This window comes from Phyllobates terribilis, unplaced genomic scaffold (genome assembly GCF_046119375.1).
Source record: "Phyllobates terribilis strain yellow unplaced genomic scaffold, ASM4611937v1 Scaffold_304__1_contigs__length_2301189, whole genome shotgun sequence".
NCBI lineage: Eukaryota > Metazoa > Chordata > Amphibia > Anura > Dendrobatidae > Phyllobates > Phyllobates terribilis.
In genome coordinates, this window is record NW_027363064.1 from 360,581 (window position 1) to 388,235 (window position 27,655).

Below are 27,655 nucleotides of genomic sequence, written 5' to 3' on the forward strand. Positions count from 1 at the left end.
CCTTCTGTGCTGAACCTTGAAATGGCTTCTCACTTGATAATTGCAGGTCCTATGATACTTATGCGACAAATCTCAGTGCAGCATTGGGAGATGGTCAGGAAGAAAGAAACAATGCAGTTAATATTCATCAACAAAACTGATTTTTTGCAGACACAGGCACATGCATACATAGGCAAATGCACGCATGCACACCCACCTTCTGTGCTAGTCCTTGAAAGGGTTTTTCACTTGATGATTGCGGGTCCTATGATACTTACTCCACAAATCTCAGTGCAGCATTGGGGGAGGGATAAGAAGAAAGAAACAATGCAGTTAATAATCAATTGAAAAGCTGATTTTTTGCAGACACAGGCACATGCATACACAGGCAAATGCACGCACGCACACAAACCTTCTGTGCTGGACCCTGAAAAGTTTTCTAATTTGATAATTGCATGTCCTATGATACTTACTCCACAAATATCAGTGCAGCATTCGGGGATGGTCAGGAAGAAAAAAAAATGCAGCTAATAATCATCCGCAAAAATGATTTCTTGCAAACACATGCATACACACCCACCTTCTCTGCTGGACCTTGAAATTTTTTTCACTTGATAATTGCGGGTCCTATGATACTTACTCCACAAATCTCAGTGCAGCAATAGGAGAGGGTCAGGAAGAAAGAAATAATGCAGGTAATAATTATCTGTGAAAATAATATTTTGCAGACACAGGCACATGTACGCACACCCACCTTTTGTGCTAGAATTTAATGTTTTCTTACTTGATTATTGCAGGTCCTATGATACTTACTCCACAAATCTGAGTGCAGGATTGGGGGAGGGTCAGGAAGAAAGAAACAATGCAGTTAATAATCATCAGCAAAAATCATTTTATGCAGACACAGGCACACGCATGCACACCCACCTACTATGCTGGACCTTGAAAGGTTTTCTCACTTGATAATTGCAGGTCCTATGATACTTACTCCACAAATCTCAGTGCAGCATTGGGGGATGGCCAGGAAGAAAGAAACAATGCAGTTAATAGTCATCAGCAAAAATTATTTTTTGAAGACACAGGCACATGTATAGACAGGCAAATGCATGCACACCCACCTCCTGTGCTGGACCTTGAAAGGTTTTCTCACTTGATAATTGCAGGTCCTATGATACTTACTCCACAAATCTCAGTGCAGCAATAGGAGAGGGTCAGGAAGAAAGAAATAATACAGTTAATAATTATCTGTGAAAATAATATTTTGCAGACACAGGCACATGTACGCACACCCACCTTCTGTGCTGGACCTTCAAATATTTTCTCACTTGATAATTGCAGGTCCTATGATAAAATCTCCATGCAGGGGGAGGGTCAGGAAGTAAAAAATAATGGAGTTAATAATCATGCGCAAAATTTATTTTTTTCAGACAGAGGCACATGCATACACTGGCAAATGCACGCACACCCACCTTCTGTGCTGGACTGGGAAAGGTTTTGTCACCTGATAATTGCAGGTTCTATGATACTTCTTCCACAAATCTCTGCGCAGCATTGGGGGATGGTCAGGAAGAAACAAACAAAGCAGTTAAAAATCATGCGAAAAATGATTTTGTCACATGGTTACCACGACAGTTTGGAGCCAGGAGACCTAAGCGTCATATTGCTCCTACTCCGGCTCTGAGACAAAGCACTTCTCTGTCATTTTAATTGTGTGTATTTATTCTGGCTGAACAGGGGTTAAGCGGCCATGTTGGATTTCCCTGTGCTCACAGCTGAGCTCGGTTAGCCACTCCTTTTCCCTTTATAATCTGGGCTCTGATACTAATCTATGTCAGAGGAGGGAGAGGAGTTTCTTATGAGAAGGAGTGTTGGAGGAATTACTTGTGACTGGTATCTGGTTTGTATGCGTGTAATTCCTTATCCTTCTCCATTTTGGTTTATTCCCCCTACCTTCACACCCTGGTGTTTCCCTCTGTAATATGTGAGTGAATATTTCGTATGCCTGGAGTTTTCTATTAACCCCTGTCTTTGTAGCCCTGTTTGTCGGGTTGGTGTAGTACAGTGCACAGTAGCGCCACTCTTCCCCAGGTGGCGGAGAACAGAAGGAGGGCTAAGGCAGGAGTTAGGGCGAAGGCGGAGGCCAGCGCCGGACTGGAGTGTCTGGGGCCCACCAGGGAAATTGACTCCAGGGGCCCACCCACCCAGGCCAACCCACCCTTCAGCTATTTGCAAATACCGGTTAGCCGTTATACCCATTATATTGGCGGCTCCTGCCCATCACTGTGCCCTCACCAGAACTGTGATGTTCAATTACTGTAGTTTGCATTAAAGGGTTTTTATTGGTGAAAACAAGTTATCAGCGATGAACAGGTTGGGAAGGTGATCACTTATTTATTGGTGGAATCCGCACTGTCAGAAGATTGTGGCACTTTGAGTATTTGGTGAGATTTTTACCTCAGTATTTATAAGACAAAACCAGGAGTGGAGCAATCCGAGGTAATGTTTTATGCATTTCTCACCCACTTCTGTTTTTTTCTTATAAATACAGAGGTGAAAATCTCACCAAATGCCAACTTGCTTTCTCTGATGAACCTCTGTAACTGCATCTCTGCTGCTGTGTAATAGTTACAGGACAGGGAGGGGTTAAACATCCAAGTATTTAATATCTGTTGGAAATAAAGAGGTTTCCCCTAATTGATATCAGATAAAACAAATGACCAACCACAATCCACTCTACCAAGACCAATATTACCAGATAGAAGGCAGAAATACTACCACACCGTGACCAGATCACATATTACCACCACATAGTGCCCAAATAATGCCACATACAAGGCACAAATACCGCCACACCATGACCAAAGCACATAATGCCACCACATAGTGACAAATAATGCTAAAATAATAAAAATGTAAAAAAGCTCTGTATATTGGGTCAGTGTACAGGTTATACAGTGATCACCAGTGACATTATACACAGGAGCTCTGTATATAGTGTACAGGTTATACAGTCATCACCAGTGACATTACACACAGGAGCTCTGTATATAGTGTCAGTGTGTGTGTGTATAGGTAATACAGTGATCACCAGTGACATTATACACAGGAGCTCTGTATATAGTGTCAGTGTGTGTGTATAGGTAATACAGTGATCACCAGTGACATTATACACAGGAGCTCTGTATATAGTGTCAGTGTGTGTGTATAGGTAATACAGTGATCACCAGTGACATTACACACAGGAGCTCTGTATATAGTGTCAGTGTACAGGTAATACAGTGATCACCAGTGACATTACACACAGGAGCTCTGTATATAGTGTCAGTGTGCGTGTATAGGTAATACACATACTCACAAGTTCTTAATCTGCCGCAGACCAATATATCACATCTTCTATGCAGGACTTATCTCTGCAGAAAATAACTATAGCTATAACTGATCACTTCCAGAGCACAATCCACACTTTTCCCAAGATTTCTACACTGCATGAAATGACAAAAAAAGCAACCTAGTGCCGCACTACACAGTAACAGAGCTCCAGTGTCATTCTTTGCCTGCTCATCTCTGTCAGCAGACATATTTGTCTGATGGCAAAGATGTAGCAGAGCTGAAGACAGAAGACCTATGGATTACGTTGGAGTGAGGATTTTTCTTTATTAAAGATGGAGTCCCTAAATGTGTTTTATTTTTAATAAAAAAAAAAATTCTGTCCTTTTTATTTTTCTGTTTACTAGAAATTCATGGTGGCTATGTCTAATTTGGCGTGACACCATGAATTTTGGGCTTAGTACCAGCTGATAATACAAAGCTGGCCTGGTACTAACCCTATTATTACCCAGGGTGCCACTCCCACCAGGGCCGCTGGAATAGCCAGGTAAAGCATGTGGAAATGGTGCTAGGATGAATGCGCCATTTTCAGGGGTGGCTGCGGGCTGCGATTTTCAGCGTGGGGGGCCAAGAACGCTTGGGCCTTACCATGCCATGCTGCGAATCCCAGCCCCCAGCTGCCTTGTTTTATCTGGCTGGCGATCAACATATGGCGGGAGCCCACGCATTTTTTTTTTTTTTAAATGTTAAATACGTTTAAAACAAATATTCGGCTTCTCTGTCTTTTGATCGCCAGCCAAGGTAAAGCCAGGCAGCTGGGGGTGGCAGGCCGTAGTTGTCTGCTTTATCTGCGGTGAGAATCAAAAATTCTGCGGAGCGCTACATCGTTTTTAAAAATTTCTTTTCACACTTCTATATGTGACAGACCCAACAGCCAATCGCAGATGCTGTCAAAGAGGATGGGCCTCTGTGATTGACTGTTCGACTAATGTACAATTAGCCCATATATTCTAGTATGGTACTATGTATGGGCTGCTTTCAGGTTACTCAAGCAGCCAATCACGATGCCCATTCTCTGTGTCAGCGTCTGTGATTGGCTGTTGGGACTGTCACACATATAGAAGTGTGAAAATAAATAAATAATAAAACAAAAATGACATAGCGTTCCGCAGAATTTTTGATTCTCAGCGCAGATAAAGCAGACAGCTAAGGGCTGCCACCTCTGACTGCCTGGCTTTACCGTGGCTGCTGATCAAAAGTCTGGAAAGGCCAATGTTTTTTTTTTAAATTATTTAAAAAAATAACAATAAAAAAAATGCGTGGGTGCCCACCATATTTTGATCGCCAGCCAGGTAAAACCAGGCAGCTGGGGGCTGGGATTCTCAGCATAGTAAGGCCCAAGCATTCTGGGCCCCCATGCTGAAAACGGCAGCCCGCAGCCACCCCTGGAATTGGCGCATTCATCGTAGCGCCATTTCCAGGCACTTTATCCAGCTCTTCCAACAGCCTGAAATTCATGGCGTCAAGCCAAATTAGACATGGCCACAATGAATTTCTAGTAAACAGAAAAAAAACACAACACAGAGAAAAAAATGTTTTAATAAAAATAAAACACATGTAGGGACTCCATCTTTAATAAAAAAACAAAATGGGCAATGGGCATGCATGATGGTACCACCAGTGGCTGGCAGGACATGCTGGGCATGATAGTACCACAGAGGCTGACAGGACATACTAGGCATGATTCATGCCTAGTATGTCCTGTCAGCCTCCGTGGTACTATCATGCCCACCCAGCATGTTCTGCCAGCCACTGGTGGTAGTACATGCTGCTGGGCATAGTACCAGTAACCAGAGGCTGGCAGCAGGACATGCTGGGCAATGGGCATGATGATAATCATGCCCATTGCCCAGTAGTATTTACTGCCAGCCTCGGCCAGGGGTCCTCGGCCAGGGGTTCTCCCCCCCCGCGCGTTTCATACTCGCGTGCCGAGTTGCCAGGGGCGACGCCGGGTCCGTCCTCCACAGGAAGCAGTCCCAGGGCGATGACATCATCGCACAGGAAGCAGTCCCAGGGCGATGACGTCATCGCCCTGAGACTGACCTCCTGTGCACGCGCTGGCAGTGTCGCGCTGCGCAGACGAGGCAGAGGGGCACTGCGGCAGCAGGCAGAGCAGGGAGATCGCTCTCCCTGCTTTGCCGCTGTAGAGAGCCCATCACTAATCATATCGGCAGTGCTACCGATATGATTAGCGAACCGGGGGGCCCTCTGTTCAGGGCCCATGAAGGATAGGGGTGGAGCTTGGGGGCGTGGCCATCGGGACTCGGGGCCCACCGGGGGTTTTCCCGATCCTCCGGTGGGCCAGTCCGCCCCTGGCGGAGGCCCTGGCATCCTCACCTTCAGAGGTATCCCGGGGAATAGGGTGAGCTAGAGCACCCTGTAGTGTTAGGTTCAGGGTAGGAGCCCCTGATCTCTAGTCACCCGACAGCTGTGTTGTGACATTATCTCTGACCATAACCGTTTTTCTGCTCCATTATGGATCCTTTTACTGCTCTGACGGGGCAATTGCAGCAGCTCAGTCTGGAGGTGGCGGATTTAAGCACAGTGGTTTTGCGGTCCCTTAATACATCGGGTGTGGGTGTCTCATCTCTCAGACAAACCATAGTGGAGCCCAAGGTTGCATTGCCGGACAGGTTCTCTGGGGGGCGGGACAACTTTGTGGTCTTTAGAGAGGCCTGTGAACTGTACTTCAGGCTACATTCCGTTTCCTCAGATTCAGAGGAGCAACATGTGGGCATAATAATCTCGCTCCTGATTCACCGTCGCTCCAGACGGTGGAGGGGTTTTTGCGGACTCTAGGCCATATATATTATGACCCCGATCGTGTCTCCTTAGCGGAGTCCACAATGCACCAACTTCAGCAAGGAGATCGGCCGGCGGAGGAATATTGCTCCAAGTTTCGGAAGTGGGCCACGGATACCATGTGGAACGACCCCCACTTGGTAGTCTCTTTTGTGAGGGGCTTTCAGTAAGTGTGAAGGATGCCTTGGCCCTGTATGAGACTCCAGACTTCCTTGAGACAGCCATGTCTCTGGCGATCCGGGTTGACTGCCGTCTTCGCCAGAGACATAGGGAGTCCGTGTGTGGGGGATCCGGGGTCACGGGAAGTCAGCGTTGAGCCAACTGTGAATCTCATGCAGGTGGGAGCGGCATCCTCCGCTGGCAAATTGACTGTAGTCCGTCGTAAGGGGGAGTGTGTTCCTTTTGTGGGAAAAGGGGACATTTCGTAGGCATGTGTCCTTCCCAGTGTAAGCAACCACCGGAGAAGCCTGATAGCCCAGGTTGCTGGGAGGTTAGCAACTTGGGTGTATTCATCACCTCCATGGGTAAGACACAATTTTTTCTACCAGCCGTGGTTCATGTGGGTGGAGTTAAGGCGGAGGTGGGGGCCTTTCTGGACAGTGGGGCCGTGTTAAATTTGATCGACTCTAGGTTCGTCCAGGTCCAAGTCCCCGTCCCACATCCACTGTCCAGACCCATTCACATTGTCGCCATCGACTCCACCCCCTTGAGACAAGGGCACTTTACTCAAGTCATCTGTGACGTGTGGCTTCAGGTGGGGGCTATGCACACTGACGTGTTAGACTGCTATGTGCTAGAGGGTCTGCCCTCACTTGTAGTACTGGGACTCCCTTGGCTCACCGTGCACAAACCTGTTGTTGATTGGCAGACTCAGGAGATTGTTAAATGGAGTGGGTATTGTCAAGAGCACTGCTTGGGTACCCGGTTGGCAAGGGTGGATACCCGGTCTGTGCCTAATTACCTGTCAGATTTTGGGGAAGAGTTCTCGGAGCAGGGGTGCCAAAAACTCCCTCCCCATCGTCCTTATGATAGCACTATAAATCTCATTCCGGGGGCCAAGCTGCCAAAGAGCAGACTCTATAACATATCTGGTTCGGAGAGGCAGGCCATGAAAAACTAAATCACGGAAAGCCTGACTAAAGGTCATATCAGACCATCCTCTTCCCCATTGCGCTGGTTTCTTTTTTGTAAAGAAAAAAGATGGGGGGGTTACGCCCTTACCTGGATTTCCTTGAACTTGTCAGTGATCCTTATCCGCTTCCTCTCATTCCTGACCTCTTCAATCAAATTGAAGGGGCAAAATGGTTCTCTAAGATGGGCCTTAGGGGGGCGTATAATCTTGTCCGAATTAAAGAGGGGGATGAGTGGAAAAAAGTGTTTAACACGCCTGAGGGACACTATGAGAATCTGGTGATGCCCTTTGGGTTGACAAAGGCACAAGCTGTCTTTCAAAACTTCATAAACTACATTTTTAGTCATCTGATAGATAACCACAAATCTGCCTATCTGGATGACATACTAATTTATTCTCCTGACCTTGAGTCGCACCAGGTTCACGTCAGGCAGGTTTTACATATTCTTCGAGACAAAAAATTATATATTAAGCCTGAGAAGTGTAAGTTCTCAGTTGAGGAGATGCCTTTCCTAGGATATGTGTTGTCCTCCACCGGTTTTCGCATGGATCCAGCAAAAGTCCGGGCGGTGTTGGAATGGGATCATCTGGAGGATTTGAAGGCATTACAAAAGGCACTACATAAGTACATGCACACCTCCAATAGAAAAATCGCAAAAAGTTTATTGAACATAAGCACACTATTAAAAGCATTTAAAAACCATAGACATGGTATACAACTGTTTCCCACATGACAGTAGTCATCAATAATAGTAAATAATAAGCATACAGACCCCAAGATGCACAATCTATAGCCAAATCCACACTAGCAATGGTAAATCCCAAATACAATACAGAAACCCAGACAGTTAATGAACAAGGGAAAGAAGGCCATCATAAAAGTGGGAAGATACTACACAAGGTAGTGTCATCATATACAGTTCCCAATACGTACAAATATCTATTGTATGTAGAATAAAGTCAGTACATACAAATATAACAAAAAGACGTCCTAAATATATTCCTAGCAGATAACCAAAGGCAGGAGGCAATAGCATACATGAACATGCAAAAATGGGTTGCTCTGGGAGAGGTATATAGAAATGCCTATCATGTCAAACACTTTACACGGTTGAATGTAGCTGTTCTAGTGGGTCATAATAAAAAAAGAACGGTAAAATCCAAGCATAGAGCCATCTCACGCCAGAGACTGCATGAAAAGGTGCATGCAATGAGGTGGTAGAATATTACCCATTGCTGTCAGTATGTGCAAAGAGGGGTTGTGGTGTCAGAGGGGATGCAGGGAGAACCCTACGCGTATTGCCGTGACCCACAAGACTTCGTGGGGAATATGCTTCTCCATGAATGTTCAATGTATTTTATCATAACCATAATTCGAGGTAAACGGTTGCCGGTGATGATCAGTGTTCCACAGCCAGTCCGGACCGGAAGTCATGAGACCAGAAATGACGATGTAAGTGATGTATCAGTGTGTTATACCCATACACGGGGAGAGGAGGAGAGGGACATGTGTATCGCATGAGTTGTATCCCGAGGGCGGATACATACACGCCCACATTGAGAGAGGCAGTGAGAAAAAAACTACCTGAACTGTGGCGATCGGGGGACTGGCATCATCATGATAACGCGCCTTCCCACACAGCGCAGAAAATCAACCAGGATTTAGCAAAAACGGCATGACAATGACTTCTCACCCGACATACCCCCCTGCGACTTCTTATTCCCAAAGATGAAGAAAAACTAAAAGGGAAGCGTTTTCAGGACAAAAAAGAGGTTAACAGAAAATAGCTGGAGGCATTTAACAGCATTAGTTCAGAAGAAGATAAAAAATGTTTCGAACTCTGGAAAACCCGTTGGAACAAGTGAAAATCATCTAATGGACAGGATTTTTGAAGAGGACTAATGTTTTCAAGATGTTATGTTAAATAAAAAATAAATAATTCTCATTTTTTGGGGTATATATATATATATATGTATATATATAAGTATGTGACGTGTCGTGATGGGATGGCTTTTACGTTTTTTATTTAGCCAGTGGCAGCTAAGCACCCTATGCCCTATGTTATTTACATGTATTATTCTTATTTACTTTCTTACTACAGGATATTTGCTCATTTTGTTTTTATCTCACGTTCTGCTTGTCAAATGGCCACAGTGTCACTGCACATCTATGCATTGCACGTATGACAACATATGCCCTGTCTCAATTTTTGGAGTTTTTGGTATATATATATATATATATATATATACATATATATATATATATATATATATATATATATATACACAGTATATATACACACACATGCATATATGTACACACACACATACATACATATGTAACGCATTGCAAACACAAGAAAACTTGTGTCACTGGATATCTGAAATTGCTACATGATGACGTGTTGCCCTCTTTATGCACTGAAGATGGCACGTTCTCTGAGTTTTTCTAACAAGATGGTCACCACCACATTATGGGTGTCAGGTGGAGCATTCCTACATGAACAGTTTCCTGGAAAGTGGATTGGTCGGCGTGGGCCAGTTGAATGGCCACCAAGGTCTCCCAATCTGACCCCCTTAGAATTTTATCTTTGGGGTCATCTGAAGCCAATTGTCTATGCTGTGAGGATACGAGATGTGCAGCATCTGAAACAACGGATACTGGAAGCCTGCGCTGGCATTTCTTCTGCGGTGTTGCTGTCAGTGTGTCAAGAGTGGGAGAAGAGGGTTGCATTGACAATCCAACACAATGGGCAGCACTTTGAACACATTTTATCAGTGGTCATAAACTTGTAAAAAGCTCATGAAAGAATAAAGTTACGTTAAAAACAAATACACCATTGTTTTTCTTATGAAATTCTGAATAAGTTTGATGTGTTACATGACCCTATTCCCATTGAAAAAAATAAAGTTGGATCCAAAATGGCCGACTTCAAAATGGCCGCCATGGTCACCACCCATCTGGAAAAGTTTTCCCCCTCCCATATACTAATGTGCCAAAAACAGGAAGTTGACATCACCAAGCATTCCCATTTTATATAGGTGTTTCCATATAAATGGCCCATCCTGTACTTTGCACGTGCGCCCCTTCCTTGTTATGCGAATGTTACCTCCCTGATTTTACAATAAACTTTACACTATATTTGTACTTTGTATCTAGACTTTTTTGGTCGGTTTTCTTTCTCCCCTTTTTTCTGAACTTCTCAGACTGTCTAGGCTGCCATCATCATCATCCCACATAAATTACACAGATTACAGTGTGACATTTTTACTCTAGGCTATACAAATACCTTATACTCCGTTACTTCTATACCACACTTTTATGTGTTCCCTTGGTTGCATTTAAATATATGTGTTAGATATATACTGCATACATACAGTGCAGACCAAAAGTTTGGACACACCTTCTCATTTAAAGATTTTTCTGCATTTTCATGACTACGAAAATTGTACATTCACACTGAAGACATCAAAACTATGAATTAACACATGTGGAATTATATACTTAACAAAAAAGTGTGAAACAACTGAAAATATGTCTTATATTCTAGGTTCTTCAAAGTAGCCACCTTTGGCTTTGATGACTGCTTTGCACACTCTTGGCATTCTCTTGAGCTTTTTTGTTAAGTATATAATTCCACATGTGTTAATTCACAGTTTTGATGCCTTCAGTGTGAATGTACAATTTTCATAGTCATGAAAATACAGAAAAATCTTTAAATGAGAAGGTGTGTCCAAACTTTTGGTCTGTACTGTATATCTGATTTAAGGGCATGGAAATTAAAATTTTGAAAATTGTGAAATTTTCAAAATTTTCATCAAATTTCTGATTTTTTTCACAAATAAATGCAAGTGATATCGAAGAAATTTTATCACTAACATGGAGTGCAATATGTCACGAAAGGACAGTCTCAGAATCAGGGGGATCCGTTGCAGCGTTCCAGAGTTATTACCTCATAAAGTGACAGTGGACAGAATTGTAAAAATTGGCCTGATCATTAAGGACATAATTGTCTCCGTCCTTAAGGGGTTAATGTAGTTTTGAAAAAAATACTGTTTTATTAGCAGCAGATTATCAGGACTACTTGGCCTGATGCTAGGTAGTCCAACCCCGCCTCCATCACTGATTGGCAGCTCAGTGGTGTGAGGGCGGAGCTATCTAGATCTCAGAATTCAGAGATCTCTTAGATCTGTGGCAGATAAAACTGTTTTTAATCAATACTGCAGCACCCAGTAAAGTAAGTGATACATCGCTGTAATCATGGTCTCTGCCTCTACATCATGCAGGTGGTTACAGATTCTCTTTAATAAATTTTAGTGTGATTAATATAACTCAACTAAAAATAGCAATGAAATACCGCAGTAATATACAACCATGATGAATGCAAGCAGAAAGAACTTCAATACTACTCCTTTTTGTAAGGTAATAACATTATTCCAGCCATTAATTCACTGAGAGAAAATCTAACAACGCTCAGTTTCCAGCCTATCGAGAAATTTCAAAAACACAAGTCTCTAAGTAAAAAGGATTATACATTCAGATAACTCCTACTCCTCCATTCTCATCAGTCAGACTGATGAGCAGAAATTGTCAAGAACTCGAAGTATGGCTCACTGCGCTTTTATTTCGTGTCTGCTCTGAAGTTATCTATTACTTGCAGCCCACCCCCTTGGGGAACCTGAATATATATTTTATTCCATCCTGCTCCAAACTCAGAATTCAGTAGAAGAAATAAACTGCAACACAGGAGACAATGAGAAGCAATGAGCCAATGCATCGGGAAATAGTGAGATTCCAAGCTGCGGGAAAAGATTTTATGATAAAGGTAAATTATCAACATTATAGATGATGAGCCCAGATGGGGGCTGGAAAAAAAAGATTCCTGGAGCAGGCATTTATGAAGACTCTGAACTGACATGTTGTCATGTTAAAGGGAAGCTGTCACATCCTAGTTACTATGTAAACTGCCCTCATTGCGTTGGTAGTGATGCAATGTACATCACTAACACACTTTTTTCATTATAATTGGTGCAACTATAATGAGTGTATAGCACTTTATATACTTATACCCTACCTGCTCGTTCAGTCATAGGGGTGTGATCCTCACATTCAGCCATAGGTGGCACCGCCCAGGTGTTTGAATTTTGCTCCCGGTGAGCGCTGAAGTTATGGGACGCTTGTGCAGTATGACACAGCTGACAGCAAAGCTTGTAGCGCTGGGAGCCGCGCATGCGCTGTGACGATTGGGGGTGAGGGGTACCACGCATACCAGGAATGGGGGTGAGGGATACCACGCATACCATGATTGAGGGGTACCACGCATACCAGGATTGGGGGGTGAGGGGTGCCACGCATACCGGGATTGGGGGTGAGGGGTGCCAGGCATACTGGGATTGGGGATGAGGGGTGCCATGCATACCGAGATTGGGGATGAGGGGTGCCACGCATACCGGGATTGGGAATGAGGGATGGGGTGCCATGCATACCAGGATGAGGGATACCATACACACCAGGATAAGGATGAGGGGTGCCATGAATACCGAGATTGGGGGTGAGGGGTTCCACGCATACCGGGATTGGGGGTGAGGGGAGCCACGCATACCGGGATGAGGGGTGCCACGCATAACGGGAATGGGGGTGAGGGGTGCCACGCATACCGGATTGGGAGTGAGGGATAGGGTGCCATGCATACCAGGATGAGGGATACCATACACACCAGGATAGGGATGAGGGGTGCCACGCATACCGGGATTGGGGGGATGAGGGGTGCCAGGCATACTAGGATTGGGGATGAGGGGTGCCACGCATACCGGGATTGGGGATGAGGGGTGCCACGCATACCGGGATTGGGGATGAGGGATGGGGTGCCATGCATACCAGGATGAGGGATACCATACACACCAGGATAGGGATGGGGTACCATGCACACCAGGATAAGGATGAGGGGTGCCACGCATACCGGGATTGGGGGTGAGGGGTGCCACGCATACCGGGATTGGGGGTGAGGGGAGCCACACATACCGGGATGAGGGGTGACACGCACACCGGGATTGGGGGGTGCCACGCATACCGGGATTGGGAGTGAGGGATAGGGTGCCACGCATACTAGGATGAGGGATACCATACACACCAGGATAGGGATGAGGGGTGCCACGCATACTGGGATTGGGGGGATTAGGGGTGCCAGGCATACTGGGACTGGGGATGAGGGGTGCCATGCATACCGGGATTGGGAATGAGGGATGGGGTGCCATGCATACCAGGATGAGGGATACCATACACACCAGGATAGGGATGGGGTACCATGCATACCAGGATGAGGGATACCATACACACCAGGATAGGGATGGGGTACCATGCATACCAGGATGAGGGATACCATACACACCAGGATAAGGATGAGGGGTGCCATGCATACCGGGATTGGGGGTGCCACGCATACCGGGATTGGGGATGAGGGGAGCCACACATACCGGGATAAGGGGTGACACGCACACCGGGATTGGGGGTGAGGGGTGCCACGCATACCAGGATTGGGAGTGAGGGATAGGGTGCCATGCATACCAGGATGAGGGATACCATACACACCAGGATAGGGGTGAGGGGTGCCACGCATACCAGGATTGGGGGTGAGGGGTGCCATGCATACCAGGATTGGGGGTGAGGGGTGCCACGCATACCAGGATTGGGGGTGAGGGGGGCCCACGCATACCAGGATTGGGGGTGAGGGGGGCCCACGCATACCAGGATTGGGGGTGAGGGGGGCCCACGCATACCAGGATTGGGGGTGAGGGGGGCCACGCATACCAGGATTGGATGGTGGGGACAGGATGGGGGCAGCACAAATACAAGGAGGGGGGCAGCACATACCAGCATGGGAGACCATATACCAATAAAAATGCTCGCCACCTGGACGTAGAACGGGTTCAATAGCTAGTAAGTATGTAAAGTGCTATACACTCATTATAGTTGCACCAATTATAATGAAAAAAGTGTGTTAGTGATGTACATTGCATCACTACCAACGCTATAGGGGCAGTTTACATAGCAGCTAGGACGTTTCCCTTTAAGGAAATAGATGGCATTTAGATGAGTTTAATGATGCTTGGACACATCGCACAATATTGATCTGTGCTCTCCATTCATCTCCACCTTTTATCGCACAGCTGGGAAGTTAGAATGACAGGGGGCAATGCTCTTTCCAGGATTAATCTGTTTTTTTTTCTAGGCTTTAACATCAAAATGACACTGAAAAAAATCACATTGAGATATCTATTCTAAGGTGGGGGCATGGACCGGGGGTGGGGAGAGGTGGAGTATGGACCGGGGGTAGGGTGAGGTGGGGCATGGACCGGGGGTGGGGCAGAGGTGGGGGCATAGACCGAGGATGGGGTAGAGGTGGGGGCATGGACCGGGGGTGGGGCAGAGGTGGGGGCATAGACCGAGAGTGGGGTGGAGGTGGGGGCATGGACCGGTAGTGGGGTGGAGGTGGGGGCATGGCCGGGGTGCGGGGTGGAGGTGGGGGCATGGACCGGTAGTGGGGTGGAGGTGGGGGCATGGACCGGGGTGCGGGGTGGAGGTGGGGGCATGGACCGGGGTGGGGGCATGGACCGGGGGGTGGGGCATGGACCGGGAGTGGGGTAGAGGTGGGGGCATGGACCTGGGGTGGGGCATGGACCGGGGGTGGGGTAGAGGTGGGGCATGGACTGGGGGGGTGGGGTATAGGTGGGGCATGGACCGGGGGTGGGGCATGGACTGGGAGTGGGGCAGAGGTGGGGCATGGACCGGGGGTGGGGCATGGACCAGGGGTGGGGCATGGACCGAGGGTGGGGCAGAGGTGGGGCATGGACTGGGGGTGGAGCATGGACAGGGGGTGGGGCAGAGGTGGGGGCATGGACCGGGGGTGAGGCATGGACCGGGGGTGGGGGAGAGGTGGGGCATGGACCGGGGGTGGGGCAGAGGTGGGGCATGGACTGGGGGTGGAGCATGGACAGGGGGTGGGGCAGAGGTGGGGGCATGGACCGGGGGTGAGGCATGGACCGGGGGTGGGGGAGAGGTGGGGCATGGACCAGGGGTGGGGCATGGACCGGGGGTGGGGCAGAGGTGGGGGCATGGACCGAGGGTGGGGGCATGGACCGGGGGTGGGGCAGAGGGGGGGGCATGGACCGGGGGTGGGGCATGGACCGGGGGTGGAGCTTGTGCCTTGAGCACTGTTAGCCGGGAGAGCTGTCACTGTGTGGTCAGTGTTGTGGCACCAGTCACCTGCCATCACCTTCCCCAGCAGCTCACCCATCACACCTGTCCCTGTGCTGTAGCTGCTCTGTGTCCGGCCGCAGCTGACAATCCTCTCCTGCTCCTCACAGACCTGTATAATGGAGCAGCTCTTCTGAGGGATAACGTCACCAGGCGGCAGAGCTTCCCACAGTGCGGAGCTCATACACGGAGGCCGCAGCACAGTCCGCAGGTCACTACGAGGAGCCCGGTCCTGCAGGCTGAAGTGATGTAGTAGTGCAGCTACCGGGGGCAAAGACTGTGACCGCCCCGGGCCCCGCGCTCTGAGGGGCCACCCGGAGCTGAAAAGGTTAAACTGTGCGGCTTTGCCTCTATTGGGCCCTTTGAGCTGGGGGCCCCTCCGCAGGGTCACTGTATAGGCGACATCTGCAGATACACTTGAAAGCGATGGAGGACGAAACGTCACAGCTGACGCTCCCTCCCCCATCGTTCTATCTCAGCGTCTAACGTCTCAGCACGATGACGTCACTACGTAGCGTCCTCTACGCTGGGAGGTGCGACGCATAGAACACAAGCTGCGGCGACCGCGGAGGAGAGGTGAGTATTGTATTTTTTTAGGACATTGTTGTGGCCATTAAATTACATTTAAGACTATGGGGCTGCATTATACTATATGGGAGTGCTTTACACTGAATGGGCAATAGGGGTGCATTATACTATATGGGGCTGCATTATACAGAGCTATATAGAGGGTCTGAGAGGGGGGATATACTGCAGGATGGGACGGTATATAGATGAGAGGGGGGATATACTGCAGGATGGGGCTGTATATAGGTGAGAGGTGGGATATACTGCAGGATGGGGCTGTATATAGGTGAGAGGTGGGATATACTGCAGGATGGGGCTGTATATAGGTGAGAGGTGGGATATACTGCAGGATGGGACGGTATCTAGATGAGAAGTGGGATATACTGCATGATGGGACGGTATATAGATGAGAGGTGGGATATACTGCAGGATGGGACGGTATATAGATGAGAGGTGAGATATACTGCAGGATGGGACGGTATATAGGTGAGAGGTGGGAGATACTGCAGGATGGGACGGTATATAGATGAGAGGTGGGATATACTGCAGGATGGGACGGTATATAGATGAGAGGTGGGATATACTGCAGGATGGGATGGTATATAGATGAGAGGTGGGATATACTGCAGGATGGGACGGTATATAGATGAGAGGTGGGATATACTGCAGGATGGGATGGTATATAGATGAGAGGTGGGATATACTGCAGGATGGGACGGTATCTAGATGAGAGGTGGGATATACTGCAGGATGGGACGGTATATAGATGAGAGGTGGGATATACTGCAGGATGGGGCTGTATATAGGTGAGAGGTGGGATATACTGCAGGATGGGATGGTATATAGATGAGAGGTGGGATATACTACAGGATGGGATGGTATATAGATGAGAGGTGGGATATACTGCAGGATGGGATGGTATATAGATGAGAGGTGGGATATACTGCAGGATGGGATGGTATATAGATGAGAGGTGGGATATACTGCAGGATGGGATGGTATATAGATGAGAGGTGGGATATACTACAGGCTGGGGCTGTATATAGATTAGAGGGGGGATATACTGCAGGATGGGACGGTATATAGGTGAGAGGAGGGATATACTGCAGGATGGGACGGTATATAGGTGAGAGGTGGGATATACTGCAGGATGGGGCTGTATATAGATGAGAGGTGGGATATACTACAGGATGGGGCTGTATATAGGTGAGAGGTGGGATATACTGCAGGATGGGGTTGTATATAGGTGAGAGGTAGGATATACTACAGGATGGGGCTGTATATAGGTGAGAGGTGGGATATACTGCAGGATGGGGCTGTATATAGGTGAGAGGTGGGATATACTACAGGATGGGGCTGTATATAGGTGAGAGGTGGGATATACTGCAGGATGGGGCTGTATCACTATTCTGCTGTTACATCGTGTCTTATCCTCCATTCACCTCCAGAGCTGCACTCACTATTCTGCTGTTACATCGTGTCTTATCCTCCAGTCACCTCCAGAGCTGCAGTCACTATTCTGCTGTTAAATCAGGTCTTATCCTCCAGTCACCTCCAGAGCTGCACTCACTATTCTGCTGTTACATCGTGTCTTATCCTCCAGTCACCTCCTGAGCTGCACTCACCATTCTGCTGTTACATTGTGTCTTATCCTCCAGTCACCTCCAGAGCTGTAGTCACTATTTTGCTGTTACATCATGTCTTACACTCCAGCCACCTCCAGAGCTGCAGTCACTATTCTGCTGTTACATCATGTCTTATCCTCCAGTCACCTCCAGAGCTGCAGTCACTCTTCTGCTGTTACATTATGACCTATCTTCCAGTCACCTCCAGAGCTGCAATCACTATTCTGCTGTTAAATCAAGTCTTATCCTCCAGTCACCTCCAAAGCTGCACTCACCATTCTGCTGTTACACTGTGTCTTATCCTCCAGAGCTGTAGTCACTATTCTGCTGTTACATCATGTCTTATCCTTCAGCCACCTCCCGAGCTGCAGTCACTATTCTGCTGTTACATCATGTCTTATCCTCCAGTCACCTCCAGAGCTGCAGTCACTATTCTACTCTTACATCATGTCCTATCTTCCAGTGACCTCCACAGCTGCAGTCATTATTCTGCTGTTACATCAGGTCTTATCCCCCAGTCACCTCCAGAGCTGCACTCACTATTCTGCTGTAATATCGTGTCTTATCCTCCAGTGACCTCAAGAGCTGCACTCACTATTCTGCTGTTACATCATGTCTTATCCTCCAGTCGCCTCCAGAGCTGCACTCACTATTCTGCTGTTACATCATGTCTTATCCTCCAGTCACCTCCAGAGCTGCGTCACTATTCTGCTGTTACATCAGGTCTTATCCTCCAGTCACCTCCAGATCTGCACTCACTATTCTGATGTTACATCGTGTCTTATTCTCCAGACACCTCCAGAGCTGCAGTCACTATTCTGCTGTTACATCGTGTCTTATCCTCTAGCCACCTCCAGAGCTGCACTCACTATTCTGCTGTTACATCGTGTCTTATACTCCAGACACCTCCAGAGCTGCAGACGCTATTCTGCTGTTACATCGTGTCTTATCCTCCAGTCACCTCAAGAGCTGCACTCACTATTCTGCTGTTACATCGTGTCTTATCCTCCAGTCACCTCAAGAGCTGTGGTCTCTATTCTGCTGTTTCATAAGGTCTTATCCTCCAGTCATCTCCAGAGCTGCACTCACTATTCTGCTGTTACATCGTGTCTTATCCTCCAGTCACCTCCAGAGCTGCAGTCACTATTCTGCTGTTACATCGTGTCTTATCCTCCAGCCACCTCCAGAGCTGCACTCACTATTCTGCTGTTACATCGTGTCTTATCCTCCAGACACCTCCAGAGCTGCAGACACTATTCTGCTGTTACATCGTGTATTATCCTCCAGTCACCTCCAGAGCTGCGTCTCTATTCTGCTGTTACATCAGTTCTTATCCTCCAGTCACCTCCAGATCTGCACTCACTATTCTGCTGTTACATCGTGTCTTATCCTCCAGACACCTCCAGAGCTGCACTCACTATTCTGCTGTTAAATCGTGTCTTATCCTCCAGTCACCTCAAGAGCTGCACTCACTATTATTTTGTTACATCGTATCTTATCCTCCATTCACCTCCAGAGCTGCAGTCACTATTCTGCTGTTACATCGTGTCTTATCCTCCGTTCACCTCCAGAGCTGCAGTCACTATTCTGCTGTTACATCGTGTCTTATCCTCCAGACACCTCCAGAGCTGCAGACACTATTCTGCTGTTACATCGTGTCTTATCCTCCAGTCACCTCCAGAGCTGCAATCACTATTCTGCTGTTACATCGTGTCTTATCCTCCAGTCACCTCCAGAGCTGCAGTGACTATTCTGCTGTTACATCGTGTCTTATCCTCCAGCCACCTCCAGAGCTGCACTCACTATTCTGCTGTTACATCGTGTCTTATCCTCCAGACACCTCCAGAGCTGCAGACACTATTCTGCTGTTACATCGTGTCTTATCCTCCAGTCACCTCCAGACCTGCGTCTCTATTCTGCTGTTACATCAGGTCTTATCCTGCAGTCACCTCCAGATCTGCACTCACTATTCTGCTGTTACATCGTGTCTTATCCTCCAGTCACCTCCACAGCTGCAGTCACTATTCTGCTGTTACATCGTGTCTTATCCTCCAGACACCTCCAGAGCTGCACACACTATTCTGCTGTTACATCGTGTCTTATCCTCCAGCCACCTCCAGAGCTGCACTCACTATTCTGCTGTTACATCGTGTCTTATCCTCCAGACACCTCCAGAGCTGCAGACACTATTCTGCTGTTACATCGTGTCTTATCCTCCAGTCACCTCCAGATCTGCACTCACTATTCTGCTGTTACATCGTGTCTTATCCTCCAGTCACCTCAAGAGCTGCACTCAATATTATTTTGTTACATCGTATCTTATCCTCCATTCACCTCCAGAGCTCCAGTCTCTATTCTGCTGTTACATCGTGTCTTATCCTCCGTTCACCTCCAGAGCTGCACTCACTATTCTGCTGTTACATCGTGTCTTATCCTCCACTCACCTCAAGAGCTGCACTCAATATTATTTTGTTACATCGTATCTTATCCTCCATTCACCTCCAGAGCTGCAGTCACTATTCTGCTGTTACATCGTGTCTTATACTCCAGTGATCTCCAGAGCTCCTGTCTCTATTCTGCTGTTACATCGTGTCTTATCCTCCAGTCACCTGCAGAGCTGCAGTCACTATTCTGCTGTTACATCGTATCTTATCCTCCGTTCACCTCCAGAGCTGCACTCAATATTCTGCTGTTACATCGTGTCTTATCCTCCAGACACCTCCAGAGCTGCAGACACTATTCTGCTGTTACATCGTGTCTTATCCTTCAGTCACGTCAAGAGCTGAACTCACTATTATTTTGTTACATCGTATCTTATCCTCCAGTCACCTCCAGAGCTGCAGTCACTATTCTGCTGTTACATCGTGTCTTATACTCCAGTCATCTCCAGAGCTGCAGTCTATATTCTGCTGTTACATCACGTCTTATCCTCCAGTCACCTCCATAGCTGCACTCACTATTCTGCTGTTACATCGTATCTTATCCTCCAGTCACCTCCAGAGCTGCAGTCACTATTCTGCTGTTACATCATGTCATATCCTCCAGTCACCTCCAGAGCTGCACTCTCTATTCTGCTGTTACATCATTTTTTATCCTCCAGTCACCTCCAGAGCTGCACCCACTATTCTGCTGTTACATCACGTCTTATCCTCCAGTCACCTCCAGAGCTGCGTCTCTATTCTGCTGTTACATCAGTTCTTATCCTCCAGTCACCTCCAGATCTGCACTCACTATTCTGCTGTTACATCGTGTCTTATCCTCCAGACACCTCCAGAGCTGCACTCACTATTCTGCTGTTAAATCGTGTCTTATCCTCCAGTCACCTCAAGAGCTGCACTCACTATTATTTTGTTACATCGTATCTTATCCTCCATTCACCTCCAGAGCTGCAGTCACTATTCTGCTGTTACATCGTGTCTTATCCTCCGTTCACCTCCAGAGCTGCAGTCACTATTCTGCTGTTACATCGTGTCTTATCCTCCAGACACCTCCAGAGCTGCAGACACTATTCTGCTGTTACATCGTGTCTTATCCTCCAGTCACCTCCAGAGCTGCAATCACTATTCTGCTGTTACATCGTGTCTTATCCTCCAGTCACCTCCAGAGCTGCAGTGACTATTCTGCTGTTACATCGTGTCTTATCCTCCAGCCACCTCCAGAGCTGCACTCACTATTCTGCTGTTACATCGTGTCTTATCCTCCAGACACCTCCAGAGCTGCAGACACTATTCTGCTGTTACATCGTGTCTTATCCTCCAGTCACCTCCAGACCTGCGTCTCTATTCTGCTGTTACATCAGGTCTTATCCTCCAGTCACCTCCAGATCTGCACTCACTATTCTGCTGTTACATAGTGTCTTATCCTCCAGTCACCTCCACAGCTGCAGTCACTATTCTGCTGTTACATCGTGTCTTATCCTCCAGACACCTCCAGAGCTGCACACACTATTCTGCTGTTACATCGTGTCTTATCCTCCAGCCACCTCCAGAGCTGCACTCACTATTCTGCTGTTACATCGTGTCTTATCCTCCAGACACCTCCAGAGCTAGAGCTGCAGACACTATTCTGCTGTTACATCGTGTCTTATCCTCCAGTCACCTCCAGATCTGCACTCACTATTCTGCTGTTACATCGTGTCTTATCCTCCAGTCACCTCAAGAGCTGCACTCAATATTATTTTGTTACATCGTATCTTATCCTCCATTCACCTCCAGAGCTCCAGTCTCTATTCTGCTGTTACATCGTGTCTTATCCTCCGTTCACCTCCAGAGCTGCACTCACTATTCTGCTGTTACATCGTGTCTTATCCTCCACTCACCTCAAGAGCTGCACTCAATATTATTTTGTTACATCGTATCTTATCCTCCATTCACCTCCAGAGCTGCAGTCACTATTCTGCTGTTACATCGTGTCTTATACTCCAGTGATCTCCAGAGCTCCTGTCTCTATTCTGCTGTTACATCGTGTCTTATCCTCCAGTCACCTGCAGAGCTGCAGTCACTATTCTGCTGTTACATCGTATCTTATCCTCCGTTCACCTCCAGAGCTGCACTCAATATTCTGCTGTTACATCGTGTCTTATCCTCCAGACACCTCCAGAGCTGCAGACACTATTCTGTTGTTTCATAGTGTCTTATCCTCCAGTCACCTCCAGAGCTGCAATCACTATTCTGCTGTTACATCGTGTCTTATCCTCCGTTCACTTCCAGAGCTGCACTCAATATTCTGCTGTTACATCGTGTCTTATCCTCCAGACACCTCCAGAGCTGCAGTCACTATTCTGCTGTTACATCGTGTCTTATCCTTCAGTCACGTCAAGAGCTGAACTCACTATTATTTTGTTACATCGTATCTTATCCTCCAGTCACCTCCAGAGCTGCAGTCACTATTCTGCTGTTACATCGTGTCTTATACTCCAGTCATCTCCAGAGCTGCAGTCTATATTCTGCTGTTACATCACGTCTTATCCTCCAGTCACCTCCATAGCTGCACTCACTATTCTGCTGTTACATCGTATCTTATCCTCCAGTCACCTCCAGAGCTGCAGTCACTATTCTGCTGTTACATCATGTCATATCCTCCAGTCACCTCCAGAGCTGCACTCTCTATTCTGCTGTTACATCATTTTTTATCCTCCAGTCACCTCCAGAGCTGCACCCACTATTCTGCTGTTACATCACGTCTTATCCTCCAGTCACCTCCAGAGCTGCTCTCACTATTCTGCTGTTACATCGTGTCTTATCCTCCAGTCACCTCCAGAGCTGCGTCACTATTCTGCTGTTACATCAGGTCTTATCCCCCAGTCACCTCCAGATCTGCACTCTCTATTCTGCTGTTACATCATGTCTTATTCTCCAGCCACCTCCAGAGCTGTAGTCTCTTTTCTGCTGTTACATCATTTCTTATCCTCCAGCCACCTCCAGAGCTGCAGTCACTATTCTGCTGTTTCATCGTGTCTTATCCTCCAGTCACCTCCTGAGCTGTAGTCACTATTCTGCTGTTTCATCGTGTCTCATCCTCCTGTCACTTCCAGAGCTGCACTCACTATTCTGCTGTTACATCGTGTCTTATACTCCCGACACCTCCAGAGCTGCAGACACTATTCTGCTGTTACATCGTGTCTTATCCTCCAGTCACCTCAAGAGCTGCACTCACTATTCTGCTGTTACATCGTGTCTTATCCTCCAGTCACCTCAAGAGCTGTGGTCTCTATTCTGCTGTTTCATAAGGTCTTATCCTCCAGTCACCTCCAGAGCTGCACTCACTATTCTGCTGTTACATCGTGTCTTATCCTCCAGACACCTCCAGAGCTGCACTCACTATTCTGCTGTTACATCGTGTCTTATCCTCCAGTCACCTCAAGAGCTGCACTCAATATTATTTTGTTACATCGTATCTTATCCTCCATTCACCTCCAGAGCTCCAGTCTCTATTCTGCTGTTACATCGTGTCTTATCCTCCGTTCACCTCCAGAGCTGCACTCACTATTCTGCTGTTACATCGTGTCTTATCCTCCACTCACCTCAAGAGCTGCACTCAATATTATTTTGTTACATCGTATCTTATCCTCCATTCACCTCCAGAGCTGCAGTCACTATTCTGCTGTTACATCGTGTCTTATACTCCAGTGATCTCCAGAGCTCCTGTCTCTATTCTGCTGTTACATCGTGTCTTATCCTCCAGTCACCTGCAGAGCTGCAGTCACTATTCTGCTGTTACATCGTATCTTATCCTCCGTTCACCTCCAGAGCTGCACTCAATATTCTGCTGTTACATCGTGTCTTATCCTCCAGACACCTCCAGAGCTGCAGACACTATTCTGTTGTTTCATAGTGTCTTATCCTCCAGTCACCTCCAGAGCTGCAATCACTATTCTGCTGTTACATCGTGTCTTATCCTCCGTTCACTTCCAGAGCTGCACTCAATATTCTGCTGTTACATCGTGTCTTATCCTCCAGACACCTCCAGAGCTGCAGTCACTATTCTGCTGTTACATCGTGTCTTATCCTTCAGTCACGTCAAGAGCTGAACTCACTATTATTTTGTTACATCGTATCTTATCCTCCAGTCACCTCCAGAGCTGCAGTCACTATTCTGCTGTTACATCGTGTCTTATACTCCAGTCATCTCCAGAGCTGCAGTCTATATTCTGCTGTTACATCACGTCTTATCCTCCAGTCACCTCCATAGCTGCACTCACTATTCTGCTGTTACATCGTATCTTATCCTCCAGTCACCTCCAGAGCTGCAGTCACTATTCTGCTGTTACATCATGTCATATCCTCCAGTCACCTCCAGAGCTGCACTCTCTATTCTGCTGTTACATCATTTTTTATCCTCCAGTCACCTCCAGAGCTGCACCCACTATTCTGCTGTTACATCACGTCTTATCCTCCAGTCACCTCCAGAGCTGCGTCTCTATTCTGCTGTTACATCAGTTCTTATCCTCCAGTCACCTCCAGATCTGCACTCACTATTCTGCTGTTACATCGTGTCTTATCCTCCAGACACCTCCAGAGCTGCACTCACTATTCTGCTGTTAAATCGTGTCTTATCCTCCAGTCACCTCAAGAGCTGCACTCACTATTATTTTGTTACATCGTATCTTATCCTCCATTCACCTCCAGAGCTGCAGTCACTATTCTGCTGTTACATCGTGTCTTATCCTCCGTTCACCTCCAGAGCTGCAGTCACTATTCTGCTGTTACATCGTGTCTTATCCTCCAGACACCTCCAGAGCTGCAGACACTATTCTGCTGTTACATCGTGTCTTATCCTCCAGTCACCTCCAGAGCTGCAATCACTATTCTGCTGTTACATCGTGTCTTATCCTCCAGCCACCTCCAGAGCTGCACTCACTATTCTGCTGTTACATCGTGTCTTATCCTCCAGACACCTCCAGAGCTGCAGACACTATTCTGCTGTTACATCGTGTCTTATCCTCCAGTCACCTCCAGACCTGCGTCTCTATTCTGCTGTTACATCAGGTCTTATCCTCCAGTCACCTCCAGATCTGCACTCACTATTCTGCTGTTACATCGTGTCTTATCCTCCAGTCACCTCCACAGCTGCAGTCACTATTCTGCTGTTACATCGTGTCTTATCCTCCAGACACCTCCAGAGCTGCACACACTATTCTGCTGTTACATCGTGTCTTATCCTCCAGCCACCTCCAGAGCTGCACTCACTATTCTGCTGTTACATCGTGTCTTATCCTCCAGACACCTCCAGAGCTGCAGACACTATTCTGCTGTTACATCGTGTCTTATCCTCCAGTCACCTCCAGATCTGCACTCACTATTCTGCTGTTACATCGTGTCTTATCCTCCAGTCACCTCAAGAGCTGCACTCAATATTATTTTGTTACATCGTATCTTATCCTCCATTCACCTCCAGAGCTCCAGTCTCTATTCTGCTGTTACATCGTGTCTTATCCTCCGTTCACCTCCAGAGCTGCACTCACTATTCTGCTGTTACATCGTGTCTTATCCTCCACTCACCTCAAGAGCTGCACTCAATATTATTTTGTTACATCGTATCTTATCCTCCATTCACCTCCAGAGCTGCAGTCACTATTCTGCTGTTACATCGTGTCTTATACTCCAGTGATCTCCAGAGCTCCTGTCTCTATTCTGCTGTTACATCGTGTCTTATCCTCCAGTCACCTGCAGAGCTGCAGTCACTATTCTGCTGTTACATCGTATCTTATCCTCCGTTCACCTCCAGAGCTGCACTCAATATTCTGCTATTACATCGTGTCTTATCCTCCAGACACCTCCAGAGCTGCAGACACTATTCTGTTGTTTCATAGTGTCTTATCCTCCAGTCACCTCCAGAGCTGCAATCACTATTCTGCTGTTACATCGTGTCTTATCCTCCGTTCACTTCCAGAGCTGCACTCAATATTCTGCTGTTACATCGTGTCTTATCCTCCAGACACCTCCAGAGCTGCAGTCACTATTCTGCTGTTACATCGTGTCTTATCCTTCAGTCACGTCAAGAGCTGAACTCACTATTATTTTGTTACATCGTATCTTATCCTCCAGTCACCTCCAGAGCTGCAGTCACTATTCTGCTGTTACATCGTGTCTTATACTCCAGTCATCTCCAGAGCTGCAGTCTATATTCTGCTGTTACATCACGTCTTATCCTCCAGTCACCTCCATAGCTGCACTCACTATTCTGCTGTTACATCGTATCTTATCCTCCAGTCACCTCCAGAGCTGCAGTCACTATTCTGCTGTTACATCATGTCATATCCTCCAGTCACCTCCAGAGCTGCACTCTCTATTCTGCTGTTACATCATTTTTTATCCTCCAGTCACCTCCAGAGCTGCACCCACTATTCTGCTGTTACATCACGTCTTATCCTCCAGTCACCTCCAGAGCTGCTCTCACTATTCTGCTGTTACATCGTGTCTTATCCTCCAGTCACCTCCAGAGCTGCGTCACTATTCTGCTGTTACATCAGGTCTTATCCCCCAGTCACCTCCAGATCTGCACTCTCTATTCTGCTGTTACATCATGTCTTATTCTCCAGCCACCTCCAGAGCTGTAGTCTCTTTTCTGCTGTTACATCATTTCTTATCCTCCAGCCACCTCCAGAGCTGCAGTCACTATTCTGCTGTTTCATCGTGTCTTATCCTCCAGTCACCTCCTGAGCTGTAGTCACTATTCTGCTGTTTCATCGTGTCTCATCCTCCTGTCACTTCCAGAGCTGCACTCACTATTCTGCTGTTACATCGTGTCTTATACTCCCGACACCTCCAGAGCTGCAGACACTATTCTGCTGTTACATCGTGACTTATCCTCCAGTCACCTCAAGTGCTGCACTCACTATTCTGCTGTTACATCGTGTCTTATCCTCCAGTCACCTCAAGAGCTGTGGTCTCTATTCTGCTGTTTCATAAGGTCTTATCCTCCAGTCACCTCCAGAGCTGCACTCACTATTCTGCTGTTACATCGTGTCTTATCCTCCAGACACCTCCAGAGCTGCACTCACTATTCTGCTGTTACATCGTGTCTTATCCTCCAGTCACCTCAAGAGCTGCAATCACTATTATTTTGTTACATCGTATCTTATCCTCCATTCACCTCCAGAGCTGCAGTCACTATTCTGCTGTTACATCGTGTCTTATCCTCCAGTCACCTCTAGAGCTGCAGTCATTATTCTGCTGTTACATCGTGTCTTATCCTCCGTTCACCTCTAGAGCTGCAGACACTATTCTGCTGTTACATCGTGTATTATCCTCCAGTCACCTCCAGAGCTGCGTCTCTATACTGCTGTTACATCAGGTCTTATCCTCCAGTCACCTCCAGATCTGCACTCACTATTCTGCTGTTACATCGTGTCTTATCCTCCAGACACCTCCAGAGCTGCACTCACTATTCTGCTGTTACATCGTGTCT